This window comes from Muscardinus avellanarius, assembly GCF_963383645.1.
Source record: "Muscardinus avellanarius genome assembly, chromosome: 3".
NCBI classification, from domain to species: Eukaryota; Metazoa; Chordata; class Mammalia; order Rodentia; family Gliridae; genus Muscardinus; species Muscardinus avellanarius.
The window spans coordinates 79,102,236-79,112,316 of record NC_137788.1 but is presented as its reverse complement, the minus strand read 5'-3'; positions in this window follow the sequence as shown (position 1 = coordinate 79,112,316).

Sequence of the window (10,081 nt, the reverse complement as noted above, 5' to 3'; positions counted from 1 at the left end):
CAGCTTCTTTTCCTGTGTGTGCGTGTGTGTGGTACTGGGGATGGAAACCAGGGGCATTCAACCTCTGAGCAACACGCCCAGCCCTAATTTTTATATTCTTTATTTTGAAACTGGGTCTCACTGAGTTGCAAAGGGCCTTACTAAGTAGCTGAGGCTGTCCGAGAACTGTAATACTCCTGTCTCAACTCCCAAATGTTGGGATTAAAAGAGTGCACCACCATGCACAGCTATAAGAAGTTCTTTATAATACCCTTCCACACTCGAAGCTCACAAATTATCTGTTCTTGGGACACTAAAATTTAGAACAATCTCTGAAACCATGAAACATATAAGCTGAATTGTGAAATAATTTAATCTGTGACTGTATAAGAAGGCTATTAGAGTTTCATGCACTGAAAACTAAATTAACAGGAAAGGGAGGAAATAACATCTTCTTCACACCAACATTTAAAAGAAAAAGGTTGCCAGGTGTGGTGGCGCACACTTGTAATCCCAGAGCTTGGGAGGCTAAGGCAGGAGGATCACACAGGTTCGAAGCCAGCCTCAGCTACTTAGACTCTCAGCAAATTAGAGACCCTGTTTCCAAATAAAATATAAAATAGGTCTGAGAGTATAGCCTGGAGGTAGAAGAACCTCTGGGTTCCACCCCCAGTACCACCAAAAAATAAAAAATAAAAAATAAAAGTTTCATCAGACTGACATACAATCAAAACACACAAACCGGCTGCCAAGTCTTTTTACCAATAAAGAGTCTGTTTTCTCAGCACTTAGTCTACTTCCCAGAAATAAGAGCTAACCCTTCTTTCACTTTCAATTTACATGTATACAAAAATAAAATAGTTTCAAGTTGTCCTGAGTTGATCCAAGAAATTCTATACTTATAAATAAAGTGGAGGAAGCCCTGAGCCCCTTCATTACTTAGAGAACCATTTAAACCTCAAATTTAAGCAGAATCAAGACACAGCCATACAAAGGTACAAAGTTTCAGTGCATTGTGTAAAACATAAAACCATATGAAATCTCATTTGAACTTTGACACACTTATTCAGCATTCAAGGAAACCACAAATCAACCAGCTGTCAGAGCATTATGTTGGCCTGGCAAACTGTGAATAAAACGCCTCTAAACAACTTGAAAATACATTTGCTGTACTGGGCAAATTAATGAGAATCTGTCTCAAAGTTTAAAGGGCTATGAAGGCCAGGCGTGGTGGCGCACACTTGTAATCCCCGCGCTTGGGAGGTGGAGACAGGAGGATCGGGCAGGTTCGAAGCCAGCCGCGCTGGCGTAAGAGACCCTGTTTCAAAAATATAAAAATAGTTCTTGGAGTGTAGCCCGGAGGTAGAAGGGCTTCCAGGAACCCCAGTACCACCAAAAAAATTTAAAAACAATAAAAAACTAATAAATAAAAAAGGGCTCTGAAGTAGCACAGCAGTAGAGCACTTGCCTAGCATATGTAAGCTCCTGAGTTCAATTCCCGTTACCAATAAAAGAGGAAAAAACTTTAACCAACACAACAAAGTCACTTCTGCAATTTTGATTCATCTGATCAACAAAACCTTACTGAAGGCTTGTATATGTCAGGCACTGTTTTCAGTTACTAGAAACTAAGCAGTCAGAAAGAGACAAGAACCTCTATTTTCATGGAAATAAATTCCAGCAACCAATAAACAAAATGGTAAAATATATACAATGTGAAATGACCACAGCTTGCATGCAGAAGAGCGAGGAGGGAAAGAGGAAGAGAAGGAGCTGGCATTTTGTACAGGGTCTCAGAATTAGCACCAGTGAAAGTGGTATTTCGTCAAAGACCAAGATAGTGATGGGGTAGGTGACCTGGATATCTGGGGAAGAGTAGAGGCATCAAAAAGAGCAGCAGATGCCTTGCCCAGCTTGACTTTTTAAAATAAAGACTCTCACATTTTAATTTGGAAATTAGACTCAAATTAAGTACTTTATTCTAACGAAGACTTTTTATTTTTACTTCAAAGTGTTTTTCCAGAAAACCCGTGAACATACATTTATAAGTCAATTTAGTTTATAATATGATGAATAAAGAGCAATCAAAGAAAGTGAATAGGAAATGCAGTATTACATGAAGGTGGCTCAGACATTGAGGAGGAGAATGAAGATAAGAAACACTATAAAAAAGAGAAAATTCTTGGTCAACAAAATATGACTTTTTAGTATGTGATTGGAGAATCATTCTTCAATGTGATCGGAGAAACATTCTTTCTTCGATGTTCATAATTTTCTTTCCCAACTATGATAGTTTGTTTTAATAGTTATTTCATTTTGTAAACAAGCATCAATTGTGAGCCAGTTGTGCTCACAATTCATGAGAGTCTTTATGCCAATCTTCTATAAATTGTTTTGTCTGAATGGATTGATGAAGGGCAGTTCTTGAAACCAATGCCAAAGTGACTACTGTAATTAGACTGAGAATTGTAGCTATTGCAACTCCTAAAAAGCATTTTGTTCTTCTTAGTAACTTAGAGAAAAACTCATATAACACTTGATCAAAAGGATTTGGGGACCAACTCCTCCCTAGCCTTAAAGGCAACCAAATATGTGTTCGCTGTCGTAAAATCATTATAGATGCAGTTTGATCATTAAAGCTTATAGAATCATTTAAGCAACTAAATAAGTGACAATTAACACAGGTAACAACATTAGTAAAATCAAAATTTCCAACCAGAAAAACCTAAGGAAGAGGAATACATGTAGTAACATTATATGTACGGAATAAAGAAAAATTATAAGTAGCTGAAGAGGAGGCAGTGCCAGAAAAAGAAACATTCTCTAGTCCAACAGGTTTGAGAGCAGCAGGAATTTTTTAAATATGACTTTGAATTGCTGATGGTATTTTTTTCAGGGCCAGGCAATTATCAGCTACTCCGCCGTCTCCCCAGACCATCAGACAAGGTCCCGAAATGGTCTCATTTTGGGGTTGAACCATCCTAGTAATATTAGACAAATCACAAGCAGTAATATCCCATTCTGAACACATGTTTATAAATTGTCCAAAAGGACCCCAATTAATCCATGTAACATTTAACCCTGCTTTTTATATAAGTTTTCCAATTTTTCCCAAGCAAATTTCCACACAAATGGACTATATTTTAAATAAATATAAGAAAATTATTGACATTTGGGTAATGAAATATCAATATTATCAGTTATATTATCTCAATTTTGTTGTACTGATCACGCTGATAAATGTTGAAGCTGAGTACGGCTATTTTTATATTAATGCCGGGTAAAATCCAATGTTGGTATTCTATGGGCAGGCAAATACCCTTTCCAAAACATATAGGAATAGCCATTCCGTGGTGTGTGGAATTATATAGTGCCCCATCATGAATATTTAAGCAAGTTAATTTAGACCATGGCGGGGATATTATGCGGGGGTAGGTATATACAATTACTTCTACGTCTCAAGTAACAGGCTCCAGCAAAGCCGGGTTTAGAATATATGTCCAATAACTCACATTGGCTGCTGCCGCAGAATTCATGGTAAGGAGGGCACACATGGCTAAAAACAAATTTTCAGCTGAGAGCCTTCCCAGTTTGCTGAACTAAAATTTGTCCCTGAGAAGCCAATGACTTTATTTGTCCCCATGTGGGAAGTTTTTGAGGACAATGTCTATGAGGGCGTTTATGTGTTCGAAGAGACAGATGTGCCATGGCTGCCAATGGCAATTCAGAATCTTCCCTGGGGCCATCATATCTTCTTCACACTCCCGTCCTTATCACCCGGTCGGGGTTTGATTCTCCTCCTTGGTGTCCAAAGTTGGCGGCCATCCTGAAAAGAGACAAGAACATACCCTTTCCCGGGGACCAACAACTCCGCTTGTTTCCAAGTCTCATCCAATTGATCTTTTACCCATACAGGGGCTGGCTGTGTTATGGCTTCATCTGGGGAAAAATGTTTTTCTGCTCTGGACAAAATGTCTCCTTGTGGTAAATTTAGGAAGTTTAATACAAATAATGCTTGATGTAAAATCATCCTAGGGCTTTTGTAATTGTGTAAGATTCTCTCGCTGTTCCCCCTTTTTAATGTTTTAATTTGAAGCTTTAATACCGTGGGCCCGCTCAATAATGGCCTGTCCTTATGGATTATATTCAATACCTATAGTGTGATTAATAGAATATTCTTTACAAAATCATTGAAAAGAAGGAGGTTTATATGCAGGGCCATTATCTGTTTTTAGTTGTGAAGGCAAACCCATAACAGAGAATACTTCTATTAAATGTGTAATAATGCATTTTGTTTTTTCTCCTTTAAGATCAGTTGCCCATATAAATGAATAGGTGTCAATAGTGACATGAACAAAGGCTTCAGAGCCAGAATCAGGTATATGTGTCACATCCATTTGCTATAACTCATTTGGAGATAGTCCCCTAGGATTTGTTCCTGATGTTCCCAATCTGAGATGTAGGGGACAACAAATTGGACAATTAATAACAATTTGTTTAGCCTGTTGCTAGGGGATTTTATATTGTACATGTAACCGGGGGCATTTGTATGTAATTTAACATGTTCTTCTTCTGCTGAAGTGAAACAAACAAGTGTGTCAACTTCTTGGTTTCCTTTAGTTAAATAGCCAGGAGGTCCAGTATGAGAGCGAAGATGAGTAATGAATACATGGCCTTGTCTATTTCTAAGCAATTGTTGAATTTTTATAAATAGTGAAAAATGTTAATTTTAGTATTTTTGATAACAGCAGTGAGAATTGATTGTACTATTCCAATTATATAAGCAAATCTGCAACTATATTTATATCTTGAGGAAAGACTTGTAATATTCTTAAAACTGCAAAAAGTTCATTTTGTTGAACTGAATTGAAAGAGGTTGTTTTAACCCGGTATTTACTATTTACACAATAGGCACTCTTAGTTTTAGATCCATCTGTAAAAATTGTAGGAGCCTTACTCAATGGCTCAGTTGCTATCAGAGACAACAAATTGTTGTTTTTTAAAATAATCCCATAGTTTTCCTTTAGGCAAAGAATATTTTATATCTCCTGTAAATTCAGCCAAAGCTATGTGCATATCATCTACTGTATTAATTAAAAAGTCTACTTGTTGTTTGTTATAAGGAAAACATATATATGAACAATCATAACCACTAAGAGCTACAGCACGCTGTCTGCCTGTTAGAATGAGCATGGCAATCATCTGAGGATAAGTAGTAATAGTCCTGCCAAATGAGTGTTTAGTACAAATCCATTCCAAAGGTTCCATTTTTTGAGCTAAAATAGCAGTAGGATACATAAAGGAAAATATTAGTATTAATTCAATAGGCTCATTTTCCTACACTTGAAACAGAAAAGCATGTTTAATTCGCTCCTCTACTATTTGTAATTCTTATTTTTTTTACAATTTTTCTTTATATGACCCATTTGTCCTCATCCATAACATTTTATATTAGAATTTATTCCTTTTAAACTATTAGCTAATACAGTCACGAATGATTGGATCTTTTTATGTTCAGAATATATATCTTTGCATACTTTTAGATATTGATAAACATTTCCTGTATCCTTAATGAGCAAAATGGCCCTCCAACAATCACCATTTGCATTTTCATAGGCCAGCATTCATAACAATTGTTGCCGAGCATCCTCCCCTACCACAGTTCTCTCAGTTGTCAATTTTAGATGTGCTAAAAAATCAGCATAAGGCTCGTTGTCTTTTTGTTGTATTCTAGTCCAGGAGCCATAATTCTCTCCAGTAGGTCACAATCTTTCCCACGCCTCTAAGGCAATTTCCCACAATTGATCATGTATCTCAAAAGTATTGGTCTGAGCATTAGGGTCATCGTAATGCCCTGGACCGGTAAGCATGGGAAATGTAATAGCTCTCAAGGCAGCATTATTGCTGTTGAAGTTAGCATGAGCTTTTTCGGAACACAAATCTTGAAACCACATTTGCCATTGTAAGTATTTTGGCTCCCTTAGTAAAGCCCTACATAAAGTTTTCCAATCTATAGGCGCCCAATTATTATAATGTTGTGCAGCTCCATTTAGTAATTCTTTAACATAATGAGATGGTGGCCCATATAACGTTATTGCCTTTTTAAGTGACCCATTAGACCTACCTCTAGTCCCTTGTATCGGCCAGGCTGAGGGTTTCCATTAACAGGAGGCAGTCGGATCACAGGATAAGCAAACATATCATCATCCTCTGTAGAATCGCTAAAATTACTGTCTAAATTTATATTGTCAGTCCCTAAATCTATAGAATGGAGGGTTTTTTTAATTCTGTGTTTAACCAGAAAAGCAGTTAATGAGGGTGTGGCAGGCTGTATGGGTTTTACTTTCATTTTAATATCAATGCTGTCCTTCCTTTTTTAACTGTAATTTTTATATTTGAGTTTTTAGCATGCTTAATTCTTCTTTAAAATCAATTTTAAGCTGGTCGTGGTGGCGCACACTTGTAATCCCCGCGCTTGGGAGGCGGAGACAGGAGGATCACGCTGGTTTGAAGTCAGCCCTGCTGGCTTAAGAGACCCTGTTTCCAAAAACAAAAAAGTATAAAATAGGTCTGGGAGTGGAGCCCAGAGGTAGAAGGGCTTCCAGGAACCCCAGTACCACACAAAAAAATCAATTTTATTATCTGAGCCTCCTTTTTTAGTCATAACAGCCTCGGGGGTGACATATTCATGAATAATCTTATCATGCTCCCTTAAAATACCTCCTGTAACTCCTTCCTCTAATTGTAAATTTTGTACAGATGGAGAAGCCTCCTTTTTCCAATGATGTATTTTTCTCTCTTCTAACATAGCTTTGAACAAAGCATATACTAAAGACCAGATAGACCAAAATCGAACAGGTATACGTTCCCCTTGCCTAAAGGCCTTTTCTATATTAACTTTAATTCTCTCCCGGGTTTCTATGTCTAACTTCCCTTCTTCTGGAAACCATGGGTTATAATTTTCTATCACTTCTATACACATATCAAGATCAGAAGTAGAAACCCGAGCTCCGTGAGATTTAAGAAGTTGTTGTAAGATAGAAACACAAGGAGTAGATTTAGCTTGTCCCATCACCCTGTAATAGTATTTACTTACCTCCGGCTTTCCTAACACACCTTTTCTCGGGTCCCTGTTCGTAGGGGCCACCTGTCAGTGTCTAGTGCACTTTACCTAAGGGTAAAGCCAATTAATCAGGACACAGGGGATGCAGATCTTCAGGTATAACTGCATGTTTTATTGAGAGAGCATTCAGACTTTTTATAGAGAAAGCTTCGATGTATTTCATAGACAATTAGCTATTTCAGACATTACAAGGTTATCTTAAAGTAACAATGGATGTGTGTAAGGAAAGCCAAAGAACTAATCTCAAACTTAAAACAATTCTTTGTTTTTGCTACAAATAGAAGCAAAGAACACTTGTGACTGCTCATAACATCTCAAGCTGTTTATCATACCAATAACTTTTCTGAGATGTCTAGACTGCAAAGAGGCCTGGAGCCCTTCCTGACCTTCAAGGGAACTTGGCAGCTCACTGATTAGAGGAAGTGTGCTTGCCTCCCAGCCTGGCATTCCATGCTGCTTCTCGGGAGCCAGAGTTGCTTCGTTAACCCTTTAAGCAGGAGTCTGCATCTCAGTACTCTCACGATATTCTATATCTAAAATATTTCTTAATAGAGCAAATGATTTGTAAGACCTCTTTGAACAAAATATTTGAAGATTACAGTTGGGAAATCATGTCAAACCCTGCTAGAGGCACAGCACAAGAATTTCCTCACATGGTTATTGTTTCTGTGCTGTGTATAAGACACTTTCAGTTTCACATTACTCTAAATACAAAGGTTGCTTTACTTTTCATTATTTGGCCATAGAGATGGAGAAAACACCATGTTGCTGGAGGATATTAAATATCTTCAATTCATGCAGGAGAAGAGAAGTTGGAGAAACCGATCCACTTAATCCTCAGGTGAAGAGAAGGTAAGAAGGCTCACCTCTCTCCCCAGAAGCTATCTCTGATCTGAAGCAAGCTAGGGCAGGGTGGGAAGGGGGTTATAATGGTCAGTTGATTTTCTGATGAACTTCCAGAAGCGTGAGAGGCTGCAGCTGAGCCTGAGGTGGGACAGGAGGTCTGATTAAATCTAGTCATTATCGGGGCATCAAGTCCCTAGTGCCCCTGCTGGGCTTGTGATGAGTCAGGCAACAGAAGACCTGGGGCTGAACTGAGGATTTGAGAAACATCAACATCTCTCTGTTGACAATGTCTCTGTTGATCAGTTATTTCCAGAAAAATGTATGGAACTAGAGAATATTCTGCTGAGATCAGCCAGTCTCAGAAAGTCAACAGTTTTATGTTTTCTTTCATATGTGATGATAGAAAATAGAAACATAAGAGACACTAACTAATGTGAAGAGAAACCTATAGAATAGGATAAGAGAATTAGGGAAAGGAGTTGGGGAGGGAAAAAGGAAAATTAAAAAAGGAAGATTTCAAAGAATATTTTGGCATTATACAAAGGTATTATTATCAATTTCACTACACAAATGGTAAAGAAAGAGGTGGGATCAGGGTGGGATGTGGAAGTTAGTACCCCAAGAGCTGTGTGCATGGATGTCTATATCACAGTGAACCTCACTATGATACATAACTACAATGCACTAATATAGTTATTTTTTTAAATTACCTCGGTCCCTGATGGAGCTTGCTCAACACTAGACCTACTATAGCTAAGAAACTGAAAGGGTTGTGTGTTAGTGAGGTTTCTTTGTTATTTTTATCTTAAAGATCTTTCTTTATTAACCCACATATTGTATATGGGGCCCTGTCTCTCCCTGTATGTCCTGTCATGTTTGTTTTATGAAATTGGATGTTTCAATACTTAGAGCATATAGTTACAATCTTTGTTTCTTCTTGAAGGATTTTTTTAATGAACACATAGTGACCTTCTTTATCTCTTCTAATTGATGTTGGCTTAAAATATGGTTTGTCCAACATAAGTAAAGCTTGTTCTGCTTGATTTTAGAATTCATTTGCATAGAATATCATTTTATAATCTGTGTATGTCTTTGCTGGTGAAATGAGTTTCTGATACCTAACATATTAGAAGACACCAGTGTGTGTCTTTCCTTCTTTCTTTCTCTCCCTCTCTCTCTCCTCTCTCTCTCTCTCTCTCTCTCTCTCTCTCTCTCTCTCTTTCTTCCTTTCTCTCTTTCTTTCTCTCTTTCTTTCTTTCTTTCTTTCTTCCTTTCTCTCTTTCTTTCTCTCTTTCTTTCTTTCTTTCTTTCTTTCTTTCTTTCTTTCTTTCTTTCTTTCTTTCTTTCATTTGTGGTACCGGGGATGGAACCCAGGGGCATTCTACAGCCCTATTTTTTAGTCTCTTTTTTTTCTTCAGAGTCTCACTGAGTTGCTAAGGGCCTCACTAAGTAGCTGAGGCTATCCATGAACCGCAATCCTCCAGTCTCCACCTCCCGAGATTTCAGGTTTAGCTTGGAAGGTGTTTACTTATGCTTCAATACTGAATAATAGCTTTGCTGGACATAGTAATCTAGGTTGGCAGTTATTTTCTTGTAGAATTTGAAATACATTATTCCACGGCCTTATGGTCTTTAGAGATGCTATGAAGAAATGTACTATTATTCTGATGAGTTTGTCTGCTAATGTGACTTGACACTTCTCTCTTTCAGATTTTAATATTTTCATTGTTCTGTATGCTTCACGGTTTAACTGTAATATATCATACAGAGTTTCATTTCTGGTCATGTCTACTTGGGATTCTAAATGCCTCCTATGTCTTTTCCATGCTTTGTGAAATTTTCTGCTATTATCCCACTGAAAAGACATTCTATGCCATCATTTTATAACTCCCCTAGCTCTTTTAGTCTGATTGTACAGAAGTTTTATCTTTTAATGATGTCCCAGAGAACTTTTTTTAAATTTTTTTGGTGGTACTGGGGTTCCTGGAAGCCCTTCTACCTGCAGGATACACTTCCATGGGCTACACTCCCAGACCTATTTTTTAACTTTTTTATGTGGAGACGGGGTCTCTTAAGTCAGCGAGGCTGGCTTCGAACCAGCGCAATCCTCCTGTCTCTGCCTCCCAAGTGCGG